This window comes from Agelaius phoeniceus, chromosome 4 (assembly GCF_051311805.1).
Source record: "Agelaius phoeniceus isolate bAgePho1 chromosome 4, bAgePho1.hap1, whole genome shotgun sequence".
NCBI classification, from domain to species: domain Eukaryota; kingdom Metazoa; phylum Chordata; class Aves; order Passeriformes; family Icteridae; genus Agelaius; species Agelaius phoeniceus.
The window spans coordinates 13,687,304-13,699,416 of record NC_135268.1 but is presented as its reverse complement, the minus strand read 5'-3'; the positions used below and the strand labels follow the sequence as shown (position 1 = coordinate 13,699,416).

Genomic DNA, 12,113 nt, shown 5'->3' with positions numbered 1-12,113 from the left:
TCTTGGAGAAGAATCCAAGGGCTAGGCTGTTTGCTGGCAAAACTCAGCTAGAAAATTGGGATTGGAGGCAACTGTACCGTTTCAGTGGCTCCAAAGTTATGTCACATTTCTTTACTGCTATACAGCTGCTGTAGGGCTGGTGGTGCTTTCAGAGATGCTTTTACCTTGCAGGCAGCCACAGACTGCATTTGGCAGAATCAGCCTCTGATAATATTTAAGCACAGACCCCAGCATGTGGCAAAAGAACTGCCTGAAGAAAGCCATTAAAATAAGCAGCTGTTTATTCTGATGCTTAATGAGACAGCGGTTAGAGTGTTGCAATTTTACACTTACTGAAACATTTAAGCACTCTTCAAGGCAAATGACAGCAAACTGGGGTAATGTAAGTCTTGTGTTTATTTAGCTTGCCTTCAGGTGCCTCCTTAGAGCTTGTCAGCACTGGGGCCATGCGCAGCTCAGAAGTGTGAGACTGCCCCAGAGGGAGAACAAGTGGAACCACCAGACAGTAAAGCCTGGGGGGCATTTCTGTCAGGTACTGCAACAACAGCTGTTGTTCTAAACATCAGTTTTTGCTGCTGTTAACCTGGAACCCCTTGGTTTTTGGATTTTTTGACCAAAAAATTGATGCGTGGAGGTAGAGATACTTGCTTTAAAAAAAAACAGCAAAGTTCTTGGATTTGGGGGATGAGAGTTGGGTAGAAGATGATTGCAATTAGTTCAGTGGAATTCATAATAATGAAAGATGGTGCTCTAGAATGAACCTGCTCAGACTCACCTATTGGAGGGTGGGTTTTTTTTGTTTTGGTTTTATTTTTTTTTTGGGGGGGGGGGTTGGTTTGTTGTTTTTGGGGGGGGTTGTTTTGTTTTGGTGGATTTTTTTCTAATTTACTAAAGGACTAAATTTTTAGGAAGCATGCTAGAGTTAATTGCTTGTTAGAAACTTAAGGTCAGTGGCCCCTGTTATGGTTTAACTGGCAGTGGTTTAAACATATCATAGCAAAATGAAGCTGCTTTAATTGTGCTTTAATTGTGGCTGACGCTTTTCAGTTTAAATGAAGCTTTGTTTCCTAAGGTCATTATGGTACCAAGTGCAATTTCTCTTCTAAGGAAGCTGGGTCCAGGGATATTTTAGATTATCCTGAAAAGATTCTCATTTAGACTACAGGAATAAAAACACATATCTGCCAAAGGGTTTGCCCCAGGCCATCTGAATTTAGCTTCATTATTTTAGCAGAGCCAACTTCCTTAAGGAAATGTGATTCATGATGGAGAGTTTCATTGGAGGATATTTGTAGCTAACATAAAAGCTGCTTCTGTACACATGTACATATAATTTGCAGAATATCCAAATAAATCCTGATGTGAGCGTACAGCACTTGGAATAAATGCAGTGATGCCAAACTCTTGAGGGAAGAAGGGGACTTGAATACTTCATCAGTGCCTGAAGTGGGTCTGCAGCATCTGTGCATCATGGGCTTCCTTAAAGAAATTGATGTGGTGTCATCCATGTCATAAATAATGGTCAAAATTTTAGAACTGAATATGCAGGGGCTTGAAATCTTCAAAAACTCAGACGGTGATGACAGAACAGTGTTCCTGCCTTTATCAGCTCATCTCTAAATTCAACATGTCACAAGAAGGTGTGCAGAAACATCTCAACAAAAATTTCACAAAGCAGTCTGAGTAAAAGTGTGCTTCATTTCAGATGTGCACCAGCCCCGTTCCTGCTGGCCTCTGTAGCGGGTTGGACAGCAGCTAACATTCCTTCTGGGAACGTGCTGACACCTGCTCAGGATGAAGCTGATACACCTAACTTACTGCCTGAAGTAAAAAATACTACGCAGAGTAATTACCCCAACAAGTGTGTCAGAAATAGATACTTGGAAATAATACTGTCATGCCAGTGTTTCATTACTTTGAATATTCTGTCACTCCCCCCAGAGTTCTCCTAGCAAGGTAGGCCAGCCCAGGCCCTGCAGTGATTGTGTTTAACAGCAGCATAAGGAGGAGTGACAGCCACCGTTCTCTCCCACGTTATTCAGTACAGCAACACACCCAAACTGAGCTGGAATATATATTTATATCCACTGGATGATGTCTGTATCGCATTAACAAGCTTTAACACTAATGCTAATGCTTCACTAGAAGAAACATGACAAGTAGGCTGGTTCAGTGTGCATTTAGCACTGAAAGATTTCTAGCACACACAGTGAGACTTCTGTTGCTGCCTGTCAGCTTTGGCTATCTCAAATCTCTGCTCAGTCATAGGGGAGGTGCAGCCAGCAGTGCTGCCTGCCCTCCCTTGGCTGCACGGGGGTCCTGGTGCAGAGACTGATTATTTGTGTACAGGCATGGACATTTAATCCTCAGGACTGTTTCCTTCGGGGTCTCCCTCGGCAGACGCTGCAGAGGAGAGCAGAAACGGGGGCTGTGGCTTTACCGGGTGGTCGAACGGGGCAACAAAGCCAACACTCCTGACGCTGCAGAGCTTGCAGAGAGTTTGGAGCGGGGGAAATCGTTGCCGTCTCGTACATGGCAACCCGACCTAATCACCGCAACTTAGCATCACCGAGATGAAGCGGCGAAAGCATCGGTTTTAACAGGAGTAAAACCCGCCCGAGCCGGGGTGTCTCGGAGCGGCGCCATCTCGGGCGGGAAGGCGCGCCAAAGCCGGACGGGCCCCTCCCACCGGGAGCAGGTGCTCGGCAGCGAGCTGGCCGGGATGGACGGGAGCCGGGAGCGAAGAACGGGAGCCGGGAGCGAAGGAAAGGAGCCGGGAGCGAAGGAAGGGAGCTGGCAGCGAAGTAAAGGAGCCAGCAGCGAAGGAAGGGAGTGAGCCGGCAGCGGACACGTGTCCTTGGGCGGCGAAGCGGGGCTGCACGGGACAGGGACCGCCCGGGTCAGACAGCGGCTCCCCGGGCGCGGCGTGCGGCGTGGCCAGCGGGACGGTCCTGCTGGGCTCCGGGGACTGAAATAAAGCTCAGGCTCGTGTCAGCCAGGGAGCCCTCGGTCACAGGCACCTTTGTGTTTGCAGAGCTTGGGGGAGCTGATGCAGACCTGGCTGACAGCTTACGGCACGCCCGGCCAGAAGATGCTTCTCAGCTCTCCGCCAGGCTGGGAGAGGGGGAAACAGACACCACACACGGCCACTGGGCCCTGGCAGCTCCTTCCCAGCCTGCGCTTTCTGACTGCCAGAGATTTTAGGGACTGCCTGTCTCAGAGAATGGTCAGAGAAACAGAAGTTTCCTGTGACTGGTTGCAACACACCACCTCGGCAAGATGGTAAAATCACCCTGGTTTCAGGTAACCGTGCCCAATTTCATATTGAAGTTTTTTTAACGTCAACGGCAGCTTCTTGCCAACAAGTTCTTTGTATCCCCCAGCACCATATCCATCAGCCCAAACTGGTCCACAGCTACATTAGAGGGGTGAATTTCTGCTTTGTAGTGCGCTGCAGTGAGCAGTGAGGAGGCTGAAGCTCCAGCTGATGCTCAGGCATAGGCCTCCTTACCCGTGGCAGGGATGTGGCCCCGCTTCCAGCTGGACTTTGGGGGTGAGCCAGAGAGAAACACCCAGGTCTGAGCTACACTGAATACTAAATGTGCACAGCTGGAATTAAAGCACTTGCACCCTCCAGGACTAAGTGGCTGTTCCTCAGTCACGTGACTGAGTTTCCTTTCTTTTTGAAGGGCTGGAATTGTGATATGTTCTCTTTTGTTTCTGACTTCTTTGCAGGCTGTGGAGATGCACATACAACCCTGGCACAGCCACGCTGAGTTCTTTTCTGCTGTGCTGGCTGGGAAGCTGTCCCACAGAGTCACGGGTGCTCCAGCAGCTGGTGAGTGGCTTCCTGGAGATGTGCAGGGCACACAGTCCTTCACACAGGACTTTTTCCCTTGGGCTCTGAGCTTCCACTCTCAGTTGTTGCGGTGTGCCGTGGGCAGCTGCTGAGGACAGCAGGGCTTTGTCAGCCACATTTGTACCTCTATCTGTGACACTGCCACTGCCAGGACAAACCTGTGACCGAGGCAGGAGCTGACACACACACACACTTCCCACTTGTTCCCCATCTCCTGGTGGGTGCCCACTCCTCCTTATCTCCTGGAGGAATGGATTTCTCTGGATTACCTCCATTTTTTCCAGAGAACCTTTGATCCTCCAGGAGAAAGATTTTGCCCAGCTCATAACTGTTGCCTGTTGGGGCCTGGCTTCCCATATCTCCACGATGCCAGGTGCCCTGCCTGCCCTTCTGTCCTGGTGCCTGCTGCAGAAGGCTCCTTGCAGGCAGCCCTGGCACGCTGCCCTCCCTGTGAAGCTGGGGAAGCTGGCACAGCCCGGGGCACTGTGATGAGGGAAACTCTGACCTGTCAGTTTGGTCTGTGCTTGCCGGAACATTTGCGTTTTCCTCCAGCCTTTTTTAATTTTGGTTTGGGTTTGTCTGTTTGCTTGTATTTCTAGGTTTGTTAGTGTTAGCTTGGTGATTGCTTTAGTTCCTGTTGCAGTTTCTGCAGTGCAGGTCCCTAGGGGATCCCCATTCTGGGAGTTTAGGGGGGAGGTCCATCCATGTGTCCCCAGACGTGCTGTGGTCAAGCTCCTTCACCCCCGGGGCGTGACGGTGAGGCTTTGCCTGGGGTAACTCTTGTCCCCACAAGATGTAACCACCCTGCTGTGGCGGTTCTTGCTCCCAGCACCCGATGACCGTCTCAGGGGGACACTTGTTCCTGAGGCTTTTTCCAAGGCTTGTGCCCGGCATTCCCAGAGCAGCAGGGAAGAGCAGTGATGCCTCTCATATGTAATGGTGAGTGAACCGAGCACGGCAGAACCGAACCAAATTCAGCCGAACCAAGCTTGGCCGAACCCGGTAAGTGGCACCGAGTTCGGCCGAACCCGGCCTGCTGCTCTCGTGCCCATTAATTAGCGCGAGTGCGGTCACAGCCTAATGAGCTCCTGCCCGACCCCGCGCTCCCGGTCGTGTCCGTGCGATGGCCGGGCCGCCCGCAGGAGGCGGCAGCAGGAGAGCCCCGAGCCGGGCGAGTTTAACGTGAGGCGGCGCCGCTTTCCCGCCCTCAGGGAGCCGAGCCGAACCGAGCTGCGTCGAACACACAGAGCGGCTCCGAGTTCAGCCGAACCAAGCCGAGTTCTGCCGAAGGCACGAGCAGCTCCGAATTGGGCCGAACCGAGCCGAGTTGGGACGAACCAAAACGAGCAGCTCCGAAGGCAGCGAGCGGCTCCGACTTCAGCCGAACCGAGCCGAATCTAACCGAAACCAAAGCTTACGGGTGAGGGATGGTTTGTTAAGTTAAGGAATGCAGTAAAGAGAGGGACGTGAGAGAAGTAGGGAAGATGGGATTTACTGGAGGGTAAAGGGGAGCTAATGCAGTTTTGGGGTAAGAAGTTCAGCGGGCTGAGACAGCACAGGGAAGGCAAGAGGGAAACAGAGGCAGGGAAATCAACAGGGAAAATGCTTTGATCCAAAAGTCCATCACAGGCGCTCATTAAAGGACACGAGAGCAGGAGGCTGGGTTCGGCCCAGCTCGATTCGGTTCGGCACAGTTCGGCTGAGCAGGGCTCGATTCGGTTCGGTCCCAGTTCGGACCGCGAACTGGGCTCGTGTCAAATGCGACCCGGCTGCCTCTGACAGCAGCGGCCGTTCGGGAACGGGGAAGAGCTGGGATCGCTTCTCACCGGGAATGATCAGGGACCAAGCCTGGCTGCCACTGTGGGTGGCACGGGGCCCGTTCCGGGAGCGGGCAGGGCCCTACAGGGACACAGGGAGCCGGCGCTCGGGAAGTGCCGCCGTGGGGCCGCAGCACCGGCTCGGCCGCGGCGGGATGCGCTCGGGGGGCGCTGCCTGCAGTTCCGGTGCGCGTGCTGCAGGGGGCGCCTCGGCGGGGGCGGAGCGCCGGGGGCGAGCCCCGCCCGGGGCCGGAGCCGTGCGGGCCCCGCGGCCTTTTCTGGGTGGGCGGCGAGGCCCTGACGGGGGCTGTGGTTTGACAGCGCCTCGGGGAGAAGGGCACGGTCCCCGCGGCGGTGACTGGGCTGTAACAGGGAGCCGGACGCTGCCCGGCCGTGTGGTCGGGGCCGGCTGCTGGCAAAGGGGCCGGGGCCCCCGCCCTTTCCAGGCTGCACTGTGCTCTTGGGGAGACCTTTGGGTGTCTGCGGGCATGGACGAGGCGTTCCGGAGCTCGGGCTCAGGGTGAGTACGTGCTCTCCCACCTCGGGGCTATCCCGAACTGCGGCTCCCAGCCGGGGGCAGGAGCAGCAGTGCCGGGAGCTCAGGGGCTGCCCCGGGCCTATCCCGCGGGAAAGTGTGACATGGCAGAGAAGGGAGTCAAGGGTGCTCTGGAACTTGGAACCTACACAAGTGTTTTCCAAATATATTCGCAGGGATTCAGCCGCGGGGAAGCTGCAGAGAAGGCTGCCCGGCACTGCTCCCCAAAATGGACCCTCCCCGAATGGGGTCTCGCAGAGGATGGAACAATTGCAGCCACCGCGTCATTCCTGTGAAATTCGGTAAGTCTGGGGAAGGCTTTCCTCACTGTCCCTGTCTCCGAGCCAGCTGTGTCTTGTCCAGGGCCCTGCCTGGGTAGCCCGGCTCGGCACAGCTGGGTCCCTGCTCCCAGGCTCACCGGAGGGAGGCAGAGCCACCAAAGAAAGGGGCAGGTGGGGCCTACAGCCACGGCAGGGGGAGGGAGAGGAGGCAAAGCCTCTACACCAGCCCTGGGCCCAGGAGAAGCTTCTGAGAGGCACCGGGGGCTCGTGTTTGTCCAGAAAGCTCAGGAGCTCCAGGGAGGCTCAGGGGGGTGCCCCAGCCCCTGCAGCCCTGTGACAAAAGGGGCAGGTGAGGGTCCACAGAGGTCGCTGCAGTCCTTAGAAGCAGGGTCTGCTTTCACCACTGTGTTTTGCTGCCTGCAAGGACCTGTGGTGTGCATTGGGAGCTCCTGCTGGGGCAAAAGCTTTGTCTTCCAAGAGGCAAAGCTGCAGCCTCTTCCTCCCCAGGGACTGCCTCCATGCAGGAAACAGCACAGGGGACTGGCCGAGGGGCTCAGCCTGGGACACAGCCCCAGCAGGAGCAGCCCTGGGCATGCTGGCACGGGAGGATGAGCCCAGGTGAGGAGCACGGCCCCAGCGTGGCACCAAGAGAGGCTGGCACAGGAGGATGAGCCCAGGTGAGTGCTCTGACCTGGGCAGCTTTGGGGAAGGTTGCGGGATCAGGCAGGAAGGAAGGAATGCCCCGATGCACATGACCTGAGGAAGTCGTGCCAGGCTATGGCTGAGGGGAACGCACTGTGCTGGTTCTGGTGCTGGCCCTGCTGTGGGCCACTTTGGGGCTGGCAGCAGGGCCAGGGTCATGGCTGTGCCTCTGCATTGTCCTTGGCTGTTCCTTGGGAAGAACGTGGTTGTGCTTGTGGTTTCTGGTTGTGTGGCCTGGCCTGTCCTGGCATGGTTTGGGGCTGCAGTGGCCATGCTCCTGGACAGGGCCCTGGCTGCAGGGGGGTTGGGACAGGAACTGGGGCTGGGATTCAGCTGTGCCTGACAATTGTGGGAGCCGTCACTGTGAAGGGAGCTGGGAGAAGGGGCTGCACCAGAGCTGCCCGGGGGTGGCTTCTCCCCACACCATCAGCAACCACCCAGGGCTGCTGCTGCTTTGGCTTCTGGTCACAGACGGGCTGGGGACGATCCTGCCCTGCTCCCCCTCCCGGGGGGCTTCTGGCCATTCTGGGCCCTTTGTGGCCGGTGTCATTTGCTCCTTAGTGTTGGGCTTGGCTCAGCGTTGATTAAGGGATGTGCCCTGTGGCGTGTTCAGGCTGGGATCAGGGTTGTGCTGTGCCTGGCTCAGTGATGTTTATCAGGATGGGCAACACAGTCTGTGGCTCCCCAGTCCTGCTCTGGGGCAGGGTGAGGGTGGCTGGGGGAAGGTGCTGGGCCAGGCCAGGCTCAGCCCCAGTGTTGTTTGGTGGCTGGTTCCCACAGTGCCCCTCACCGAGCAGAGGGCTTGCAGCAATCTGTGCCTCCTCCTCTGCTCTTCTGGGCAGAAACGTGCGTTTTCTGGGCTGAGCCCTGAGCTCTCCCATTGAGATTTCTGCCTCCCTGTCCTCGGTGCACAGTCTGTGCCCAAAGCAGGGGCAGCAGGGAGGGAAGGGCTGCCCCTGCCTGGGAGGGGGGACAGGCATCTCCTGTGGGGCTGTGCTGTGCACCCTGGGGATGCTGACTGACCCCCTTTCTGCAGAGACAGAGGAGACGCTGCTGCACCACATCCCCAGGAGAGCCCCTGCCTCCCTTCTGCTCTCAGGGGTGGGACTGGGAGCCACCTCCATGCAGACAGAGAGGGGCACCTGGCCTGGCTTCACTCCCCGAGGGAAGAGGCTGCTCAGAGCTCCTGATCAGGGACATCCACGCCTGCGCCTGGCTGGGAATCCAGGGTGCACCAGTTCCAGATCCAGCCAGGAGACGTTCCTGCTGCAGCTGCAGGTGAGCTCAGCTCTCCCTCAGGGATGCCTGTGCCTGTTACAGCTCCAGCTGATGGACACTGGACAAGAGCTGTTCCTGGTGCTCACAGCTCCTGCTGATGGACCCCTGCTGACTTATTGCTCAGGATATCTGAGGGCCCAGGTGATGTCTGTTCCTTCTGCTTGTTTCACTTGCAGGTGTTACCCAGTCCAGCTTGCTGAACCTCCAGCTCTGGCTGTGGCATGTTCTTCATTCCAGCTCTGGAACTGAGATGCTCCAGTTGATGGCTGCTCCAGTTCCTTCCAGCTCTGGCTTAGCAACTGCTGTTTTTTGTTACAAGCCACTTAAAAGCTCCAGCTAATTTCAGTTATCTGGGCTTTTGGCCAAGTTGTACATGACTCACTGTCATCAATTACATATAACTATTAACTTGGTTATAACTATTAACTCTTTCTTGTCATAGTTATTGTTTAAATAGAAGTCATAACTGTTGTAGTCGTTGTGCACAATAAACAGTTGGACATGGAAAAGGGGCTGAAAAGTGCTTTTCTTTCCTGAGACTATCTCAGACCCTTGAAACAGCCTGGGGCGTGCTGGTGTCCCCACCTTTGGGGACCAAGGTGACCGGACCCCCTCCTCCAGAGAGGGTCCTCATCCCCAGCCCTCCCACCCAAAGGCTCTCCCCTAGCCTCTGCTTTGGGGGCTGAAAGCAGGCACCTGAGCTGCTGTTCCCAGGTCTCTGGGAAGTGCCACTTGGTCATTTTTCTGAGTCCCAGAAACACTGGACTAGACCTGCATTTTCAAGAAAAGAAAATGCAGGACTTTACTTTTTCTGAGCTTCATAAACATTGGGCTGTGCTTCTGCGACCCAAAATCATCCCCCAGAGCTTGGTTTCAAGGCCCAAAAAATGCTATATTTAGTCTCTGTTCTCAACAGGTGAAAATAAGACTAAATTTTTGCCTTTAGACCCAAACCCACTGGATTTAGTCTCTGTTTTCCACTGTGAAAAATGCAGGACTTTGTCCCTTTCTGAGCTCCAAACCTGATCCCCTCAGGATGTTCCAAGCCCCCGAAACACAGCACGTGGCAGTTAAGAGCCAGCACTGCAGCTCTGTTTGTGACCCCGTGTGTGATGTAGCAGCGGGCAGCTGGAAGAGTATTGCCCACCCCTACCCCATATCCAGTTTATGGGAAGTGCTTGGGACCTGGGATGGAGGCACCCTCCGTGCCTGGTCCTGTGTGTCTGTGGGGCAGCACTGGCAGATGTGGGGAATCGCTGTATTCAGGTTTATTTCAGCTGCAGCACCTCCCACCCCGCCCGGGAACACAGCCCGGCCGGATACACCCGCTTCCAGAGGAGCATCCCTCCCTCACAGCCCGCACTCCTCCAGGCCTACCATGGCCCCGACGCCCCAGAAACTCCTCTACGAGGAGCCTCCCGCCTGTCCCCCACCCTCCGCCAGAGAAAACCGCCGGGAGCGCCGGAGCCCGAGCACCGGGATGGGGCTGTCCCCGCTGCCCCTCGGCCCCGGAACTCCCTGCCCGAGCCGTGGCAGCTTCTGTCGCCACCGGCCCGGGGAGGCTCGGGCCCTGGAGTGTCTCAGCCCCAGCCCCGGCTCTCAGTCGGGACCCCCGGCCGATACCGACAGGAGCTGAACCAGAACCCCAGTCCCATTCCCGGCCCCCACCTTGGAGCCCCGGGCTCCGCGCCCGGAGCGGCCCCGGTTCGGCCCAAGTGTGAGGGGCGGGGTCGCGAGCGATCCCGGGAAGGGGGGGCGGGCTCGGGGCGGGGCCAGACGGCACAGGGGGCGGTACCGGGAGCGGGGCCTGACAGAACAGGGGGTGGTACCAGGGGCGGTGCCTGGCGGCACAAGGGACGGAACCAGGGGCGGGGCGTGGCTCAGGTGTGCAGGCCGGGCGTGGTTCAGGTGCGCGGGGCTCCAGGGCGGCTGCGCGGGGCGGGGCCGAGGTGATTTAGACCCCGGAAATTCCGTCGGCCGCCATTTGCTCACTCAGAGCACGGTGCGGACGGGAGCTCCCTGTGCGGGCTCCGCAGGTAAGGCGCGGAGGCTTCGGCCTCCCCTTCTGTCCCTCTCTCTACCCCTCCTTCCTTCTCCGCGTATTCGCTTTCTTTCTCCCCCTTCCCTCTCCCGCTGAAATGCTCCTTTCCTCTCCTCCCAAACCTGACCTCCCCCACTCCTTCCTGTTCTGTCCCTTCCCCGCTACTCCCTTATATTCCTCCTCTCTCCACCGTCCCTCTTCTCCCCCCCAGCCTTTCCCTTCCTCTCCCGCTTCCCTCCTCACTCCGACCCCTCTCCCTCCCCGTCCTCACCACCCCCATCTCTCCTGTCTCCCCATCCTCTCCTCTCCTTTCCTCGCAGCCGCAGGGCTCGGGGTGCCGGGCAATAATAAAGCCCTGAGGGCCGGAGCCCGGCGCCCCCACCCTCGCTGGGGTCCCCACACGGGGCCGGACCCGCTCTGCGGGTGCCCTCATTGCAGTCCAACACACCGCCCGACACCGCCGGGGCTCCGGCTTTCCCAACATCACACTGGGGGGGATCCTGGGGAAGGGGTGTGGGTAGATTAGGCTGGACCCCCTCCTCCGGAGGGGGTCCGGGCAGGGGTCGGGGCTTGAGGGATAATTCTCCTTGCAGGCCTCGCCCCCTTCCCCGGACTCCTCCTACGGGGACCCCATCCTCCGAACCGGGGCCCGGGGGGAGGGAGGGGGGGTGGGTGGGGTTGGGGGGAAGCCGAGGGGGGCACGTCACTCCGCGGCGTGATCATGCATTAAAAAAAAACTTGCCAGGAACACGATCATCCGCCGTGGTCCTGCTCCCCCCACCCGGGCCCCGGTTCGGAGGATGGGGTCCCTGGGAGGGGGCCAGGGCGGGACCCCGTCCGTAGGAGGGGTCCGGGCAAGGGGGCGAGGCCTGGAAGGAGAATTACCCCCCAAGCCCCGACCCCCACCGGAGGAGGGGGCCCTCCCCGAACCCCACCCCCCCGGGACTACCTACTAATGAGGAGGCCCCTGTAACTCGGGGGCCCCTGTAACTCGGACCCCCCTCCCCAGGACCCCCTCCAGTGTGATGTTGGGAAAGCCGGAACCCCGGCGGTGTCGGGCGGTGTGTTGGACTGCAATGAGGGCACCCGCAGAGCGGGTCCGGCCCCGTGTGGGGACCCCAGCGAGGGCGGGGGCGCCGGGCTCCGGCCCTCAGGGCTTTATTATTGCCCGGCACCCCGAACCCCGCGGTTGCGAGGAAAGGAGAAGAGCGGGGAATGGAGAACGAGAATAGGGGACGGGTAGGTGAGGGCAGGTGGGGAGAGGTCGGGGTGTGCAGGGCAGCAGGGGATGGGGCTGGGGGGAAGGCAGGGTGGAGGAAGGAGCAGGATTGAGGACGGGTGGGGAGTGACTGGGCGGGGGGCAGGAAGTGGAGCAGGGAGGAGCCCGGTTGGGGAGGGAAGGAAGGAGAGGATGGAGGAGTAAAATAGGGGAATAGAGAGGGGGGGTGGCCGTGGGGGGGGGGGGGGGGGGGGCGGGGGGGAAGGAGAGGGCTAGAGGGGAGAGGGAGGGTGTAGGGGAGGGATGGAAGGGAGAGTTGAAAGGAGCGATATAGAGAAAAACAAATACAAAGAAAACAAACGCAGAAGAAAAATATACAGG

The 12,113-nt window shown here is 58.0% G+C and overlaps 1 long non-coding RNA gene across 2 annotated transcripts; it reads left to right on the top strand.

Moving 5' to 3' along the window:
- Positions 1–5,866: 5,866 nt before the first annotated feature.
- Positions 5,867–8,981, top strand: LOC129120702 (uncharacterized). Of its 2 annotated transcripts, XR_013181982.1 has the most exons (5): positions 5,867–6,196; positions 6,388–6,513; positions 7,000–7,169; positions 8,231–8,472; positions 8,649–8,981. It is a non-coding gene; the product is annotated as an uncharacterized LOC129120702 (long non-coding RNA). The 2 variants fall into 2 exon arrangements; XR_008534319.2 differs by lacking the exon at positions 8,649–8,981 and having other exon boundaries at positions 5,869–6,196; positions 8,231–8,642.
- Positions 8,982–12,113: the final 3,132 nt, after the last annotated feature.